Raw genomic sequence first — 19325 nt, forward strand, 5'->3', positions numbered from 1 at the left:
TTTCTGGTTAGTTTTGGCAAAAAGCTAAGGGTGAGACCATTTCAATACAGAAGGAATTTAAAACATCTTCAGCTGAAGTAGTGAATGTACTTAAAAGTTCCCAAAAAAGGAGGACTTCTTGCATAATGTTAGAGACAAAATTTGGACAAGAGTAGTTTACTCTTTCAACAACCAGTAGTCTGCCTCAGTCCATCTTCCCAGAATTGTCTCTACCACTCTTTTACTTATTAGAACTTTGGAGGCAGCATCATAGGAGAGAAAACTGGTGCTATTAACAAAAGTAGCTTTTTCTCAAGTGAGTGCAGGTTTACACCAGGTCTGTGCAAAGTTGGTCTATTTACACTCAGGTCTATGCAGATTTACACCAGCTCTTAAGGTTTGCTTTCACCTTATGTATATAAGGAATGTAAAAATGTGTAGGGACTTCAGAAGCAAGAGATTTTTCTATGTTTTCATTCAGAGCATTGGAATAGATGTGGATATTCCGTTTAATATCTAACATGTTCTATGGTTTCCTTTGCTTCATAGAAGGCAAAGTAATCCCCAAGGAGTGCCTCTTTTTGGGCAGTGCATTCAAGAAACAAAATATTTCTATTCCAATAGAAATTTTTCCAGATTGACTGTTCCAGTTTCAGCAGCTGCTACATAATTTACTTTTAAGAATCCAACCCTGAAAACACATAGATTTTATTGTAGAAATAAACCTTAAAACATTAAAAAAACCCCAAATTAACCCATGGGCTAACAGTGAAAGATGAGCACACAAACAAGTTGATGGTGTTTGATATGATGTATAACAGAGAAATGCAGATTTGGAATTCTTTGATATCCTTCTTAGGATCATATCAGAAAGACGTATTTAACCTTGCACTAGTCCATTAACAAAAGCACATGTTCATGCTGCTGGACTTGTTCCTTTTGGCAGGGTGGAATTTAATCCAATAATAGGCAGGGCTATGTTAATAACTAGAAACTTCACTCCCTCCCTCCCCCTCAAACTATAATGAGGGGAGCTGGAACAAATACTGCTCTGGGCAGGGAGTTTTGGAAGGGCTTTTTGAAAAGACATAAAAAGGAGAGAGGAACTTCAAATGTATGACTTGGAAATTAAATCCACTTAGAATTAAATTTTAGATTAACAAAAAGAAAGAAAGCGCAAAAATAAATATTTTTTATTAGTTTGTTAAGCTTATAATTTGTACAGATTTCCTTCCTAGAGGAAATACATTCCTAAAAGAAATATAAACGCATTGTTTTGTTTTTATTGGTGCTATCTAATTTTTAAGCTGTTAGGAGATTAGTTCACTAGACTTGCACTTAAGTATGAATATGTATTGAAGAATGTCAATGCTCTCATAAGATTCAGAAATAATGTTTAAAAGTGGAATAGACTCATGCAAATGTTGAGAATATATACTTTTGTGCTAAAACCTGTCATTTCTATAAGTGAGTAGTAAAGATATTTAGAGACTTGCCTTTTCTGGACTGTTGCTAGTAGTAGTCTATCATAAAATCGTGTCACATTAGATGTTTAATAAATCCCATTCATTAAAGCGTTATATTCTGGTACTTTGGTGGAATGGACCTATTCCGAAAGTGATACAATAGATGGATGTGCTAATTTAAAACATAATTGTGTGGCAATTCAACACCTTTTCTGACACCAGAAAAATCACAAAACTTGTTTTAAAAAGTAAATTCTTACTTGTTAGGCCTGATTTCTTAAAATAGAAACAAATTAAGGTGGTACGTTTCAAAAGGTAAAGTTTCACTTTTCCAAATTTTGTTAATGTGCATAATCCTCACTCATTTGAGTAAGCTCACTGGCATCAACTAGATAAGCATGAGCAAAACTCTGCAGCAGACTGCAGGTATGTGAGTGCATGTTACATTAAAAAGTGCAAAAGTCCAGTTCTTCGGATGCTTCAGAATGGAGGCCAGTGTCCAGAAAAAATTCTGTAGTAAATGTTTAGTAAAAGTTTTGCCAATGACTATGCTCAGCTGGATGACAGCATTGAGTTCTTCTAAGCATAACTAAGAAGGAGAAAGGGACAGGGCTGAAATCTCCAATTATGCATCCTAACTGTGCAGTGTACTAAGAACAATTAATGTCAACTCCCCGTACTGAAGATCCGGAAGGATACATTGTGCTATTCCATATGTCAGTGGGCAAAAAAGAACAAAAAGGATTGTTCCAATACTAGACAATTTACAGAGAAGTTTGAAGAAGAGATAAGGGACAAATCCATGGTACACTAGCCTGGTACACTAACCATTTCTAACTATAATTGAGTTTTTGGCATCTCAAATGGATGTGTTTTAAGAGGCCTCTTGAAAAGAGAATAGTGAAGCTTTGCAGGAACCCTTTGAATGTGAAGGCACTATACAAGGGCTATGGGAAAATAAAATACTTGGCTGAGATAGGTATCATGAACTGAATGGAAATGAGATTCAATGCCTGAGTAATCATTAGAAAGTAATTAATATGTCAATAAATGCCTAAAAGGACTTAAAAAATCAAATCAAGTCTTTTTAATTTCATGTGATGAGGAAGAGAGTCCATCATAGTGGAGAAAGAAGGCCAGTAACGTGGTCAAAGTAGTGAACTAAAAGGAATTGTATTTGAAGCAGTTTTGTACTTTCTTAGAAAATGACTTTCGTCATGAGCTTAAAAGATGTGTTACAGTAATTGAGACTTAAGATAAAAGTGATGATGAGAAATCAATTTTTTATGTTTGAATAGTCTTAGATATGCTGCATAGATAGCACATGCAAGTTTTAGAAATACTGGGAACAGGAGGATCCAAATATATATTTAAATTTAGGATAATTCCTGGGTTACAGAACAAATTTGTGTATTGGAGGGACAAATATATACTGCTTGAGGAAGGGTGGGACATGAAAATCCTAGAGATTTTAATGAACCTAATAGAATGGTAAGATCTGTACAAAAAGTGGTAGAAACAGACTAATGCTTTAGTTTTGACAGGAGAGAGAAATCTGAAACAGAAAACTAGATGTCAGTCATTAGCATAGATATAGTAGCTGTACTTCTCACACTCATTTCTTTTGTAAGCATCTGCTTTTGGCCACTTCTAGGGAGAATTTCCTAGACGAGACAGACCTTTTAATCTGATACACTCAGAGTCATCTCAGTGACAGTGACTGCACTGGGTAGATGGTGATTATGATGTTATAAGTAGCACGCTTAATGACTTTAAAAACAAGAGGTTAGCAGAGCTGTTGGAGAGGGCATGTGAGGGTTTTTTCTGTGGTGGAAAAGGCAAAATACATTTTCTGCTTACTTTCTGTGAAAGATCTGAAGGTAAATGAGAGACTGAAAGAGAGAATTGGGTAAGCAATTGTCAGTGGTGCAGAGTACAGAGAGTATAGAAGAGAGGACAGTAAAAATGTCACCACCGACTTAAAAATAGAAATGCAAAAAATAGAAGGCATCAAAGAGAAAATTCTGATGGGATAATGAATTTCATGTTGTGTTTTCTTTGTTTTCTTGTAATTAATGCATAGAGAGACTTGGAAATAAAAGGAGTAGAGGACTGGCAAATAAAGGCAGCAAAAAGTTGTGGAGACAAAAGTCATTTTAGCTTGAGAAAAACGTTTGGTTGGCCATTCAGATGAGAGAGCACATTTTTCACAGAGCAAGTGAGCAGGCCACTGGTGCACTGCTAGCACACTAGAGCTGAATATTTGGCTGTTAGCATATGGCGCTGAAGGAGTGCAAGGTGGACATTACAGTGGAAAGGAGGAACAAGCTTTAGAAACTTTAGAAAAAATGATAGATTTGATAACTAATGACAAGAGACAGAAACCAGGGGATGGAAGAATATCGTAAGTACCAATGATCAGAAAGTCATGAACTAATGAAGAATAATAGGTGAACAAAGGAACTGATTCTGTCATCATGGTGAGAGTTGGGTGGGGATAGAGAAGAACTAATAACAAAAGACTAGATACTGACTTACAAGTACTGAAGCATATTTGTAAGTGATGAGGAGAAATGAAATTCATCTGAAGAGGTCAGAGCAGACATCAAATGGGAGCTGAAGCTGTCAGGAAGGAATATGGGGGCTTACAGAAAAAGTCAAACAGTTTAGCAGTTCTGTCAAGGTAATCAAGTAGAATACAAAACTAAAAAAAGCAGAGCATACTTAAAAAAAAATAATAGTATTGAAAGTATGTGGGTGTGTGCCCCTGATATGTTACTCTTTTATTTTCTGTAGCTTATTAAAAAAGCAATTGCTTTCTGTTTTTATTTTGTGAGATGTGTAAATTGTGCTCAAGGCAGTTGGACTGCTAGAATAGTGTGAAAAAACAGTGCAATGTAAACTGTGAATGGTACTTGGAAATAATACTTTAATTACAAGTGTCATCCTGATCTAGTGGTAAGACATATAATACAGATTTAAAGAGTGGCATTATCTTGGTGTATTAAATAATGAGTTAACTACTTCAAGGAAAAAAAAGTGGATTCCTTCAGCCTAAGATTTTCATGGGGCAGAATGACTGGCGTGAGATACAGTGCCAGGTTGTTTTTCAGAGGAAATACATCAAATAACAGTTATTGCTGGAAATATAAGCATAAATTACATATTTGCAACAGACTTCATTATAAAAAAACCCAAAAGTAAAAAGACAGTGTGAATGGGAATCAAGGTTGCTACATATAGGTGCTTATAGATGCTGCCGTTGGAAATGCTAAGAATATCTAACAATGCAAGGCTTAAGACATGGTGTCAGACCTGCATTTAGGAACCTTTGTGTTCCTGGTTTTTGTCATTTTCTGTTTTCTTGGGTGTTTTCCCAATAGCTTGATCTGCTTGAAATTTGTTTAGTCATCAAGGATTTCTTAGTTTTCACAATAGAAATTTCAGTCTTCTTGTCATATGTCAAAAATCCCAATTATTCAAGTCTTTAATTCCTGTCAACAGAGATTAGTGAAGAATACTGAAACCAAGAGGTGGTTGTTTCAGCAGGCTTCTTTGATTTCTTCATATGAAAAATTGTTCATACACGATGGTGTACTGCTTTCATACAGCGTGTCTATGATTCCTTAGCTTATACCGGTTTGGCAATATAAGTAACCTGCTTTGAGCACCAAATACTGTCAAAACATCATGACTTCTCTACCAGTCTGTGTTAACTCTGAGGTGTCCCTGTAGTTTAATGCACAAATGAAATTTGTCAAAGAAAGTTTTATTAAATTAATTTTGTGACTTCCTTTTAATACTTCTTGTTTTTGAATGTTGGTCCATTCTCCCTGAAGTCTTCAGTGCTTCATCCCAATGACTGGCAGTCATGTCAACTTCTTAATTTGCTATATTGGGGAGACAGCTTTTGCACCTCTTGCACTTGGATTTTTAAAATTTTTTGTCCCATGCGTAGATTCAAAATGGATGTTTGCTATTCATTCTGAAGATTCTTTCTTGTTGCTTCAGCAGTGTGCAGAGAATAGCCCCTGCATGCTTTTGTGCCTACAGTGCAACAGTGAAGGAACACTTTGACCCCAGTTCCTTTGAAGTACTTGTCTGAGTCAGAGCATCCTCATTGTGCATTTTGCCTGTATGACTCTTTTCCCATGGGGTTCTGTGCTTCTTGTTTTAATTTATTTCAACTTTCCTTTTTATTTCATTTCTTCATTTCTTTTTTTTCCCTCTCCTTTTGTTTACATTTCAGTGAAGCTCATGGAGAATGAGTATTCTTATCCTTGGCCACATGCTGTTTCCTTACCCACTACTCTGTGTGTATGTGTCCCATTTTTGCATATTTTTCTGGCAGTATCTTCCCTCCAGGGCAGCACTGAGTTTTGTGACAAGCATATTCCCAGTACTGGAATGCACCATACTGTTACCCACACAAACCATATTAGTGGATGGAGGCTATTTCCTAAGCTAAGGCTCATTTTTCTCACCTTTTATGGCCAAAGAACAGATATAATAAGATAATTTCTTAGTAGTTTCACAAAGTCATGAACCTTACCATCAAGACAAAATACTAGCTAGTTTTACGTGTGTTTAACTACTCTCCTAACACTGGAAGCATGTTATTCCAGGCGCTACAAGGATTTTGGAAAAGGCAAATTCCATAAAACTGGCAGCCAGGAAACTGCTTCTGAAGAAAATGAGAGGAAACTTCAGTATGCCTTCTTTTCTTTCCCGCTAAGGAGACTCCCTCTGGTCCCTGGGCAAGAGCAGACAGACAGAAAGTCTACATCTTAATGGAACACTGTATGTATCTCTCATTGCTTTATCTGAGCAATCTGCAGTTTACTAGAGCTTGTGGTTACTCCCAGCACTTTCTGTTCCTCTTTGAATGGCTAAATTCTGCATCTGTTTCAGGGCTGCTCTTCCATAGGGGGAGAGCAATATGACAAATTTTACTTGAAGGAATGGGCTTAACAGCTGATGTGAGCTCATTAAGTCACATCAGAATAACACAAATAGAATATGGGAGACTTACACTTTCAGCCTTTTCCTGCACCTGCAGCCCTGTTCATCCACATGTAGTGACCACAAGAATCATTGTAAGCTCAAATCATTTTATGTCACCTTCCAAAAAGGACACTTTGCTGGTATTTGAATGTACAAGCTGACTTAAAATCCTCCTGAGGGTCACTTCCTCCTCACCCACCATTTACAGAGTATTGCATATCATCTCATTGCCTTCTGGATGCTTGCACCAAATAGAAATTTGATTAATAACTGATGCTTTTCCGGTATCTGTCAAACTTAGGGAAAGATCTTCCTATCCTCCACTTATATCCACAGTATAAGCAGAGGGACCTTCAAATGCATCTTGTAGAAATGCATTCATGGGTGCATCATCGCTCTCTACAACTACCTGAAAGGAGTTTGTAGTGAGGTGGGTTTGACCTCTTCTCCCAAGTGAGGAACAAGCAACAGGACAAGAGGAAATGGCCTTAAGTTGTGCCCAGGGAGGTTTTGATTGGAGATTAGCAAAAATTGCCTCATCGAAAGGGTGATCAAGCATGGAAACAGGCTGCCCAGGGAAGTGGTGAAATCACCGTCTCTGGAAATGTTCAAAAGGCATGTGGATGTGGCACTTGGCAATATGGTTTAGTGCTGAATGCAGTGATGATAGGTCAATGGTTGGACTTGATGATCTTAGGCATCTTCTGCAACTTTAAGATTCTGTGATCCTATAATCTCTGGGATTTCAAAATCCTCTACTTCAGCCTGTCCTTTCCTTCCTATAGCCTTGGTTAAAAATCTAGAAAATAGGTGAAATTTCTTTTTATTCTAGGGAAATGTGCCTACTTCAGAGTTTCTCCACTGAGAATGGATATCATGTACTTGACTGTGTTCAGAAATTGTGGAAAATATGTTGTGCATTCAGTGGGAAGAGTTTATGGCTGTTGGAATTTTAAAAGCTTATCCTTCCCCTGGGCCTTTCCCTCCTGCCTTTGTAGATCTCACTGATACACAATTGCTGTGAATCTAGCCCCAGCAATTAAACCTACAAGATCTAAGGACTTCAGCCTTCTAGTCTAGACCGTTTCAGAATAGAAAGCAGTTTCAGTAGTTTAAATACTCCCAGATGTCCTGGTGTTCATCATGTGACACAAGTGAACCTTTGTCTTCATTGTACAACTCTCATGCATCAGGTCTTCATGATAACCTTCAAAACCCTTCCTTGTTTGGGTTCAGAGATACAGCCTTCCAACCTGTTTACTTAAAAATCATCTAGAATTTCTGCAGCTCCATGTCCTGGAATCCTGTGTTAGTACATCTGAAGTGCGGATAAGAAGCCATGTCTTTGTCCCAGTGTCGCTCTCTCTGTTTTCATCACCACTTCTCTGGGCAACCTGTTCCAGGGTCTCACCACCCTCACTGCAAAGATTTTTTTCCTAATATCTAATCTAAACCTACTCTCTTTTAGTTGAAAGTTGCTAAACCTCATCTGATCACTACACTCCCTGATAAAGGCTCCCTCCCTGTCTTTCCTGTTGTCCCTCCTGTAGGGGAAGAGAGTTTGGTAGAATATGTTTTATGACAAGAAAAAGAAAATTACTTTAGAAAGCTAACTTTTATTTACAAACTCAAATTCTTGTGGGAATTTGCATGCCTCCAAAGGGGTGGTTAATTTGTACATCTCATGTTTATTTTCATTACTAAAGGAAAAGCACTTTCAGAAAACTCCTGTGCTGGAAGACAGCAATCCAACTGTTCAGACTGTCTGTGGCAGTCAGCATCTCTGGAGGTTGTGGGTCCAAAGTCGCAGCTGCTTAGCTGCCTGCTGGAGGATTCCACCACTGGACTTGCTTATTGTGTTGGTTGAGAGTCTGGGCTGCTTCACTTTGGTGGACCATGAGCAGGCATTCACAAAGTGCCATTTTAAAAGCTGTTCTATTGGAAAGGTGCTGAAGCTTGTTTTCACAGTCACAAGAAAATGCCAACCTTTTCCCGTCAAAACCTCATTCCAAGTTCCCAGCATAGCAAAAACCTGTCTGGTGTCAGTATACTGGCCATTTTAATGATTTTTTTGCATACAGTTTTTTTATGATAGTGATTCACAATCATGTAATTCAGAGTTGGATGCTGGATAAGTTACTAAGTCATCCAGGACTGACTGGGCAAACCTACCGGAAGAAGAGTATTAGGTCATCTCTTTACCAGGTGTCTGAGCCACTTACCTCTTCGAGTGCTTTGAGCCGTGAGCTCTTACACTACCTGTTTCACAGTCCTGAGATGTTCCATTAGCTCAGTCTGCAGCCACCAGTCTTAGATGCTCTGCCCTTTCTCAGCTCACAGGCTTGATGTTTCTCAGAGTCTAATGAGTAAGTGAGAATTTCATCTGAGATGGAGAAACCTTCCCTCCTTTTGCATTAGACATCATCCATATAAGGATGAGTTGCCCACAAACTCTGGATATCAAGAAATTTTTGTCTGACTACAGTGGCAGAACCAGGGCCTTTTGAAGATCTGTTTCCCTGTTTCTATCCATTCAGAGAGGTGAAAAAGAATCATAGGATCATAGAATGGTTTGGGTTGGAAGGGACCTTAAAGACACTGGAGTTCCAATGCCCCCTGCCATGGGCAGGGATGCTGCTTCGTGGATGAGGTTGCTTAGGAACCCATCTAACCTGGCCTTCAACACTTCCAGCGAAGGGACATCCACAACGCCTCTGGGCAACCTGTTGCAGTGCTTCACCACCCTCTGAGGAAAGAACTTCTTAGGGTTTTTTTTTTCGTTTTTTTCAAGTGGGTAGCAAGTATTTCAGGGCTTATATCCTACAGGACCACTAAGGTGTTTTTCTAAGAGTATCCTCAAGTGTTACTGTTAGTATTGGTAAGGAATCCAGAGACAGTGCTGACTGTAGGGTAGAACAATCTTATGAGCTTCTGTTCTGAAAAGAAGACCAGTAGCTCCATCATATGTAATCAGTGAATGTAAAGAGGGGACTATTGTGTAGAAACAGCAATACATGATGGTGTTTATAGTCATGAATTTTAAAAATGACAGTTGCAGAACAGTAAGTGGTTCTTCCTTAAGTGTGTTTTCCATATGGACAGCATGTACGTACCTTTCATTCTTTTTCAGTGCTTTTGGTATTTGAGAGAAACTGATGGTATATTTATTTTATGTCTGTATTTGTACTGCAAGAGAAGGTATGTGGGTTATGTGTAAGTCATATACATGCCATTAAGCCAAGAACAATTTATAGTTTAGGAATTTTCAAGCACAATGATATGAATGGATATTAAAGTCTTTGGTATTGCAACCATTGCTCCTTGCAGCACTATGATTGCTGATGCACAATGTAACAAGTCAGACAGCTGGGAATTTTCAGTGTTCAAAAGCATATTGTGCAATTTAATTTAATTACACCAAGGGATTTCAGACATATTCATGATATGGTTAGAGAGAAATAGAGAGTTTCTGGTATAGTGTATACTATAAAGGCAGCTATTCCCTTTTTTTATAGATAGAGCTATAATATTAGATGATATGTATTATCTAAATTGCCATGCTCTGTAATTAAGCACTACAGCTTATATGTTTTATAAAAATGGACTCTAATAAGTAACTGAGTGATCAAAACCATGGCTACCCAAACGATTAGAAAAAATTCAGTACTGATTCAAACAACAGCACATATTAGTGTATAGTTGTGATTATTTAGCAGTACCTGAAAAAACGAATGCAACTGACTTTTAAAATTTTGCTGTTTAATATATACTTAAATAACAACTTAATAATAAAATATTTATTAATAATAATTTTAACATTAATACATTATACTAATTCTTGTAAATGTCTTATGCATACTTTTAAAGCCTTCTAGTTATTATACATATGTGATATATAAAACATGTAATTAATATTAATTAATAAATTATAATTAATAAATAACTTAATTCTTACACTAGGCCAAATTTTCAAGCAGTGTATTATTTACCATATTCATTTGCACTGTCTAAAATTTTATAATTATGACTAACTTCTCTTTAAGTGAAGATTTATTGCTGATTTAATTGACTATAGAATCAATCTAATTGATTTGCTAATCTAATAAATTACATTCAAATTGACTTTTAAAGCAGTCTCTGGCAGGTTGCATACAGCTCAGAACCCAGGATTGTTTTCTTCATGATTACATGCTAGCATATAATAGCTTGGTATTCTTACTGCTCTGCCTTCTAACCTTAGTCCAAGATACATGTTATCTTACTTAGGGATGAGACAAGGCAACAAGCTGAACTCGGGATATATTTCTTGAATCTTTTTGTTTCCCTTAAAATCTGAAGTACTCTTTGTTTCACATCTTAAAAAAAACCCACATGAAGTCAGGATTGCTTCTTCCCTCATGAGCATTTTTCAGATTTTTGTATGAAAATTCTGATTGCAGTCTGTCAATTAGTTTTTGCTCAGGGCCAAAAGGAGTAGAGGCCAGTATTTGTACTCAGTTGATTTCTGGTGAGGTTGTACCCTTCTCTGCTGAAACACATCATTGCCATACAGCAACAGGAAGAAGACTGAACAGGGAAGGTGCAGCTCCCTAACTAAAGGTGGGGAGTTGCTTTGTTCCAGAAGTATTGTTCAACTATTGTGAATAATGTTGCTGCAGGATGCAGGGAAATCCAGTGACAATACATGGTGATGTTACTTGATTGCATGTCTTTGGATTCAGAGAGTGTCTAGAAGGAGATAGTGGAAAGATGTAATTATTATGTACTTCAGACAAAACAATGCTTTGCAACTAAACTGTGCTTATCCAATGGAATATGTTTGTGCATCTGCATTCTTAGGGTCCTCTTTCAGTCTTCTTCCAGTGAACTGGAAACTTTGAACTCTAAAATTCCAATTACATGGCATTTCTTTCACTTTCACATGATTTCTATGGTTCTTTTCCATTAAAGCCTTTCCATGGCTTCTTTTTGTGCATTCAGAGCCCACTGAAATATGCCAGTGACAGAAATAGTTCCTGATGCTTTCTTTGTACCATACTAAAATAATTTCCCTACTTACCCCCATGGAGATGCTGTGAACAGAGTAATCAATTTCATTGGCTTTCCCTTTGGTTCAGTGAACATCTATGTATTGTATGGAAGTGTTCCAATAAATTACTTGGAAGAAGTTCTACTATTGAATATCCTGAATAACACAGAAATCTCAGTTATTAAAATAGTATCCTTAGAGGTGAAAGTTTAACACCTTGCTTTAACTCAGGTGAACAATGGGTTTGAGGCAAGGTTCTCACAAGGGAATGGACCAACCATTAAGGTGTAGAATATTCTCATATAAACTCTCTGTGTTTCCTTTTGCACGGGTTGGAGTCAAAAAGACAGAGAAGGAGTAGCCAGCACTTTCAGAAAGTCAAGCTAGCAGATGAAATGGGAGTTTCAGTAAAGGAACCATAATTAATACTTGAATACTTTTAACATGATAGACAAGAAGGCATCAACAGAAATGATCAAGAACAGATGATCCCTGTGTATAGTGACTAGTGTCCAGGGTATTTTTGTAGAAGATGCGTGTTCTGGCCCTCCATGCTGAGCAATTCTTTACATACATTTGCTGAGTGTATCAATATCATCATGAACTGTGCAATCTTAGCCTCATGCTCAGCATTTTTTTAGCTAGAATTTAAAAACAGTTCTTTTCCCAGGAGAGAAGGAAAAAGCAACTCCAGAACCCTTTCCCATACTGTCTGTGTTCAAAAAGCAAAATACAGAGTTGTATAGGCAAAACGCGGTTAACCATCCTAAGTGACTACATGGCATGAAAATTGTTAATACGTCCCTCATATTGCTCATTTATGATCTTGCTGAGGTTTACTTCCTCAGTGCAATTAGAATGAATGTTTTTTCTCTCAGTTCTTCCAGGAATGTGGACCTGACCGTAACAGGACAGCCTATGTTTGAGCTAAGCTTTCAGTTTAATTTTGCAGATCATGTTTTAAGTTGCAGAGAATGCAACAGCCATGGCAAGCTTTAATTTCCTCCAGTCATTAATATTTAATTTTCAGATAATGCTATCATAAGTACAGTAGGTTGCAATGAAATTCAGTATTTCCAATAAAACTGCAACAGAAATTGAACACATCCTACTTTACAGTAAGAATAGTGTTTATTCACATAGAATGGTAATTTCATTTTCACCAAATATACACATTCATGGAATGTGCAAAATACCAATGAGCTAAGCTACTAAGCTAAACTTAGTTTGAGTCTCATAGGAGTTAAAAGTTAACTTGAGAATAATTTACTTAACCTTACATGTTTCTTAGTTCCTCCAGGAACCTTTCTAGACCATCTCCTCTCTGCTCTGTTGTGTACCAGCAGACATCTGTTCTTGTTTGTTGAAGTCCCCCATGAGAGCCAGGGCTAGCAAGCATGAGACTTCTCCCAGCTTCCTATGGAATACTTCATCTGTATCTTCATCCTACTTGGGTGGCCTGTAACAAACTCCCACCAGGATGTCAGCCTTGTTGCCCTTCCCCCTGAATCTTTACCCGTAAACATTCAGCTCTATCCGCACCGTCATTAGGCTCTAGTCAATCATAACACTGATAACATTCAGGACTATCTTGCCAACTCTCCTTCCTTATTGATCCCACCACCTTTATTGGGGGGGGAGGCCCTAATTCCTACATGACCATTCTCAGCTGTTTCTCTGCTTTCTAATGTATCAGTAGCTCTTGTGCCTTTGCTACCTCATGGATCTCCATTCCTGCCTCCACTGAGATGGCAGACCAAAGGACCTTTGTAGCACTGTCCCTCCAGCACTGGTGTGCTACCTCCAGGCTGATTTTTAGTGAGCATGGCTTTATCCCTTTTCCGTTCAAGTTTAATTTAAAGCTCTTTCAGTGAGCCCTGACAACTCCTGTGCAATGATCCTTTTCCTGCTTTGCGACAGGTGCACCCTGTCTGTCACCAGCAGGCTCAATGTCATGTAAATTGATCCATGATTAAAAAGACCAAAATTCTGCAGGGAGGGAGTTGCAGAGGAGATTTGCCCGCTGCGCTGGGCAGGAACTTGTCACCATTGTCCCGTCGTTTAGGTCACTGCATTCTGTTGGACAGAGAGAGGATAGGGAATCCTCCATATCATGCATTCTGTCTGCCCTTTTGGGCCTGTCCCGGGGAAGGTAGTTGAGCTGTCTCTTGACTCCGATATTCCTCAGCCTACTTGCCTGTTCCTGGAGCTCTGTCACTAAGTGGAGTAACTCCTGTTCCCTAGCACACTTTCCACAGGGACGCTCACTGCTGCTGGCCCCTACTGGCACAAGAGCAGGGCACACTCTGCAGCCCGGCACCAGGGTGTCAGCGTATTCCCACTGCAGCCCTGCCTGGGCAGCTGCCTCAGCTGGTCACACAGTCTTGCCTAATTCCTTTCATTTTTTGGCCATCAGCAAAAAATAGGTAGCGATAATTTCTCAGAGAAAGAATAATGTAAGACTAAGTAGTTGGCATCGCAGCTCAGCTTGTGGTCTCAGATCCTAACGTCGTTTAAAGAATCATTAAAGATAAAAGGTTTAACTGTTCTGCTTTGTAAGTAGTAAGATTTTGAAAGGTGAATGTAATAGAATGTGACGATTTTGTATATTAACTAGGATGTCCAGGCTTCTGGACAGCCAGAAATCCAGGATGTACCCACTGTAGGTATAGATGTTCAATCAGTTGTGTACATGCAGTAAGCCAACACTTCCAGGAACTGTCAACTAAATTGCTTGAGTGGTGCACAGATGGACAGGATTTGCACAGTAAATGTTATGTTTTCAGAATGTCCCAAGTAAAATACTGGTGCAGCCTTCCAAGATGATTGAAATTACAGAAATTACATACAGCCCAAATTATCTGTATTAATGAGCTCTCTGCCTGATGAAAAGATAATGGACATCATGACTCCAGGCACTCTATGTGTTAATAATGTATCAAAATAGGCAGTCATTAATGGTGGGCTGCAATTTTTGTGGCATAGATTCTTTTAAGAAAAAGTCATAAAAAGAGAAGCCTGTAGCTAAAAATGACATTTCAAATGTTTGTGTGTGTGTGTGTTTGTACTCATAACTTTGCATTTTCTGTCTAGCCTGGTCAGTAAGTTAACTATCATTGCATACTGAATCTTGTAGTCAACATACACTTACTGCAAAACATTTCAGAAACCCTAATTACCTAATCTCATAGACTTCCAACAGGATAAAGTAAGGAACAGCCATTTCAAAAGTAATTCATTGGACTTAAATCAGTGTGTTCTTTTGCTTCTGTGTGAGTTTTATTCATATGTACACAGATTACAAATCATGTAATGCATAATGAACAACAGTAGGGAAGAACTTGTTCTTGTGAGAGTTGATTCTAGCAATTAGAGCAATCTAACAAAAGGTTTTTGAGGTTGTATATTTGGCATGTCTTCAGGTTATTCATGTTATATTACAATAGGTCACAGCCAGGCATTATTGTTGCTGTAATGTAAAATACTCATTTGAGAATGAGTGAAGGGAATGAGAGGTCTCAGTCAGCAGCGCCCATAATAAGCTGTGTTTCTGAGAGAACAGAGTGGGGTAACCCCATAACAGCTCTTTGGTTTAAGGAATTTTGATGGATTATAATTGGTACAGTTGAAGCTGGTACGCATTTGGGTAGCCATAAGGAAATTTCATATGTTCTTTATTGAGGATGTAGGAAAACCTGTCGTTTCTTTGCAGACATTTTTAATGCAATGTATTCTAAGTACAAGCACAGTCTAGATACTTTGTTGATCCCTTTTCTGCCATGTATTGTACATGTACAATAATCAATGGGCTTTTACAAGGCATTATTAAAACAAAACCAAGTTAATATTGATTTATCTCAGAGGTGACAGACCTTTGAAAATTTTTCCATCTTTATGTTAGTAAGGACATGTACATAACTGTATTAACTTTATTCTTTAACAATTAGTCCATCAAAGCAATATGTTTCCTTCAACTTCTGAAAGTCTCGACCTCCAAAATAAGGCATTATTTCCTTATATTTGTATTTTTGTTTGACAGAAACCTTAGAAGAAAAGAGAAACAATGTTTCTGGGGTCAGAATTTGAACTCTAGAGTACCATTAATGTACTATACTCCCAAATGATTTATCAGAGGAAGACTAGTGGTAAATAAAAGTTTAAAAGAACCAAACAAAATGAAGTCTCAGTAGAAGTAAAAGTCTAGAAAGTTTTCAGGGGCAGACAGAATTACATTAAAACAGAAGCATTAATTATACTTTGTTCAAAACACCATTTTCAAAGGAAGTTTTTGCCATGATTGTATATTAAAATAAAATGGTTTTTTTTCATGGACAACTGAGATGGCAGGGTACATCATAACACTACAGATAGGATGGGAAGGAATATGAAATGGGATCTTATTTCATAGAAATTTAAATGAGGTTTTTTAAATGATTATATCTGAAACCTACAGTATTATAGTTATCTAGATACAAAATATCTCACATTGTCTTCCCATTTCTAGTTATTGAGCAAAAATTACAATCTTTCTTATAATATTTATTTTTTAGGGTCATTTGCTTTACAGAAGCTGACACTAAAATCCGGTCTAGATCTTTTCTAGCTTGGCAAAATACTTAGCTAAAATAACTGTTACTGATTATGGAATGTATAGTAAGTAAATAGCAAAAACAAATTAGAAAGTCATAGTATTATTCATAATCATGAGCAATTAAAATTTTCGAAGCAAGTTATATGAAGAAAATGAGAAAAACACTAGTTGAAATAATGGATTTAAATCACGACACACTAATAATGTGATCATTCAATTTACAATGTTAAATAATTCAGTCTGTTATATTCTAAATGCAATTTCTCAACATTAACTATCACTGAATTATTTTTACTATATTATTTTTGTGACCTCTGTTGTAAGCCATTAATTTGACATTAACAGATAAAGTGATTATAACAACATAACAGTGAATACAATAAGGAAAACAATGGTGAGAAATCAAAGAAAGTTTAACTTTTGATGCTATAAAAAGAACCTTACTCTTAGAAAGAATTTTCTGTTCCTGGGTGTCCTTCAGTTGTATTCTCACAAGTTAGCCATGCTGTGAGTGAGACTTCAGGCAGAAGCAAATGGTGTGACCACAACTCCAGTTCCTCTTCACAAGCCTTGTTATGAAATGCAAAGCAACCAAACAATGCAGTCCTGTGCAGTTCATCTCACTGTCTAATGGCGAAAGCTGGCCCTGTCTAAGAGAGGGACTGAACATTCCAAACCTATCCACATGTGAATAACATGGTAACTACAGAATGCCACCTGCATTATGTGAAAAACATACCTGTCTCAGTAACACCTACTCACTTTTTTCATAATTTGTACCCAAACTCAGTCAAATTTATGCGAAATATAATTAAGGCAGTCATTTCCCAGGAAGCAATCTCAGACTGTAACAAATCAAAACTGATTGGAGAGGGGCAAGGAGAAGGAACTTTCAGTTGGGGTAAGTTAACCATCCACAGTCTTCTTGCCATTTGCACTATGGACTGACATAGACAGAAGATGAGGTCCCCAAGTCCATCAATCACATGGTAGAGCTGAACACCAATCCATCCCACCCTGTCATTCCTAGGGTGCTGGATTCTTATGGTAGGCTGCTGACCACAAGAAGGCAAGTTAGCAGTTTCACATAAAACTTTCTAGGCCACTAAAATGTCTTCTGTCTTACACAGACAGTCCTTCCTCATCCATCTACTATGGAATATAATCAATTAGTTTAACTTACAGATTAAAAGTAATAGGGAGGAAAATTCCCTAAAATTTTGTAATTTCTTTGTTATTGCTGACCTTCGTACTGAAGAAGGTGGAGGACTAAAATTTCTTTCGTAGAACAAAGACAGTGAACATCACAAAGATTAAAGTAGTTGGGTAACATAAGAAAATATCCAACCCTATTTTGGGGTTCTTGGGTTTTTTTAATTTTGATGGGGTTTTTGGTTTGTTGGTTTGGGGTTGTTTTTGAACTCTTGTTTGATTTTTAAAGGCAGAAGAGTTAGGAACTACAACTCTGGAATGCTTGTGCTATTTCTCAGTAATTGTAGTAATTTGATAGCATGCTGATATGCTGAATCCCTGGAATTACTGACTTTATTGAGGTTGAGAGATTAAATTGATTGCATTCTTGACAGACAATTAGCTGATCAGGAGAAGAGCAAAATAACAACAATACATTCTTTAGAAGAGAAGAGGTGAGGATCATATATATGTTTCTTAGAACTTTTCGAGGTCAAGTTTTTCTAGAAATAAAGAATTGGGAAAACACAACAAAAAGCCCTCATGAAATGGATAGAGGTGGTAGGAGTGGTTGACTCTGAGGAAGAGCTATTGGTTTTCAGACAACACCAGAACAGGGATAAGCTTTGTGTCTAGACTGCATGGTACATTACTTATCCCAAATGTTTGGATTACCTTTCCTTTTGTTCATTATTGTCTTTGCAGAATAACTATGAGCAATCTAAGTTAAAAAAAAAAGAAGAAAATAAAATCAACATACACTGAAGTGAGTTTAGGAACTTCTGCATTGCTGAAATTGCACTGTGACAGATCTGCTGTTTATTTCAGTTATTTAATAGTTTTTTCAATTTATTGCCAGCTTCCGTGAATTTGACAGTGTAATATTTTGTGACAGTTAAAGCTTTACTTCATGTAAATGGACTTTGATTTCAGGCATTCCAAAGAAATTTAATACAGGTCTGTCTCACACTGATAAAGAAAGAAGATAGACATACATAACCACCAGCATTTTTGACAGTTTTCTGCCAAGTCACACTATGTAACTTTAGCTGAGAAATGAAAAATAATTTTGTTTAACATTACCCTATGGAGTCTAAAGAGAGTTCCATGAATTTCAGTCCTGAACTTCTAATCCTGTATGCAAGTAATATCTGAGTCATGAAAAGCTCACACCATTCTGTCATCCATCACTTGTTAATGACCTTCTTTGACCTTATAAAAAGATGTAACAAAGGAAATGAGTATCCACAGTTGTTCTACCATAAAAAGGTAGTGTTTAGTATGAATAGCCCCATTCCAAACCCTCAAGTTCCATGAAAAAGCTAGTCTGCATTTCATGAGTTCATTATAAAAGAGTAGTATTTCAAGATAGACAATTTACAAATTGTTATACATCTATCATTTTGAATTATTATATTCAGAACGTTGTGAGAAGAAAAGGAATGCAGCACCACGTGCAAATCAGGCTACTGTAGAAAAGTGAATGGAAAAAGCTGAAAGAGAAGAAAGGGACAGAGGACCCATTGCTCATGCAGGCTCTTCACAGTGGTACTTGATGGGAGGAAGAGAGTGTAAGTGGGACAAAAGACGATCAGACTGAATATAAGAAAAAATGTTTTTGAAGAAGAACTTTTTCCAACCTGAGTACAGTCAAGAAATGGTGAAGGTTGCACAGAGAGGCTGAACAGCCTCCATACTTGGAAATTTTCAAGGTGTTACTGAATAAACCCCTGAGCAAGCTGGTCTGATCTCATCACTGATCGTGTGTTGAGCAGGAAGTTGAACTAGAGGGCTCCCACAGGCCCTTGCAACCTGAATTAAAATTTTATCTTATGATTATATGGTACTGGTTACCCAACAGCTGTAAAAAAGAGAAGGCTTTAGTAAAGTAATAGAAAAAGGAAAAAATATTGTCAGATGGGAAAAGAGGTAAGAAAACCCATACTGCAACAGCTTTCTCCACTTGTTCTCTATTGCAACTGTAGAAGGAGGCAGGTACATCCAAAATTAGGAACAGGAAAGATGGCTGTCTACAAAGTCTTCACACCAGCCCTGGAATGAGTGA

At 37.4% G+C, this 19325-nt stretch overlaps 1 protein-coding gene across 1 annotated transcript in view; it reads left to right on the forward strand.

Moving 5' to 3' along the window:
- The window catches only part of MARCHF11 (membrane associated ring-CH-type finger 11), a 31836-nt gene that overhangs the window by 3612 nt on the left and 8899 nt on the right, over nt 1–19325 (forward strand). The window lies entirely within an intron of this gene.

Source organism: Corvus cornix, chromosome 2 (assembly GCF_000738735.6).
Source record: "Corvus cornix cornix isolate S_Up_H32 chromosome 2, ASM73873v5, whole genome shotgun sequence".
Lineage (NCBI taxonomy): Eukaryota > Metazoa > Chordata > Aves > Passeriformes > Corvidae > Corvus > Corvus cornix.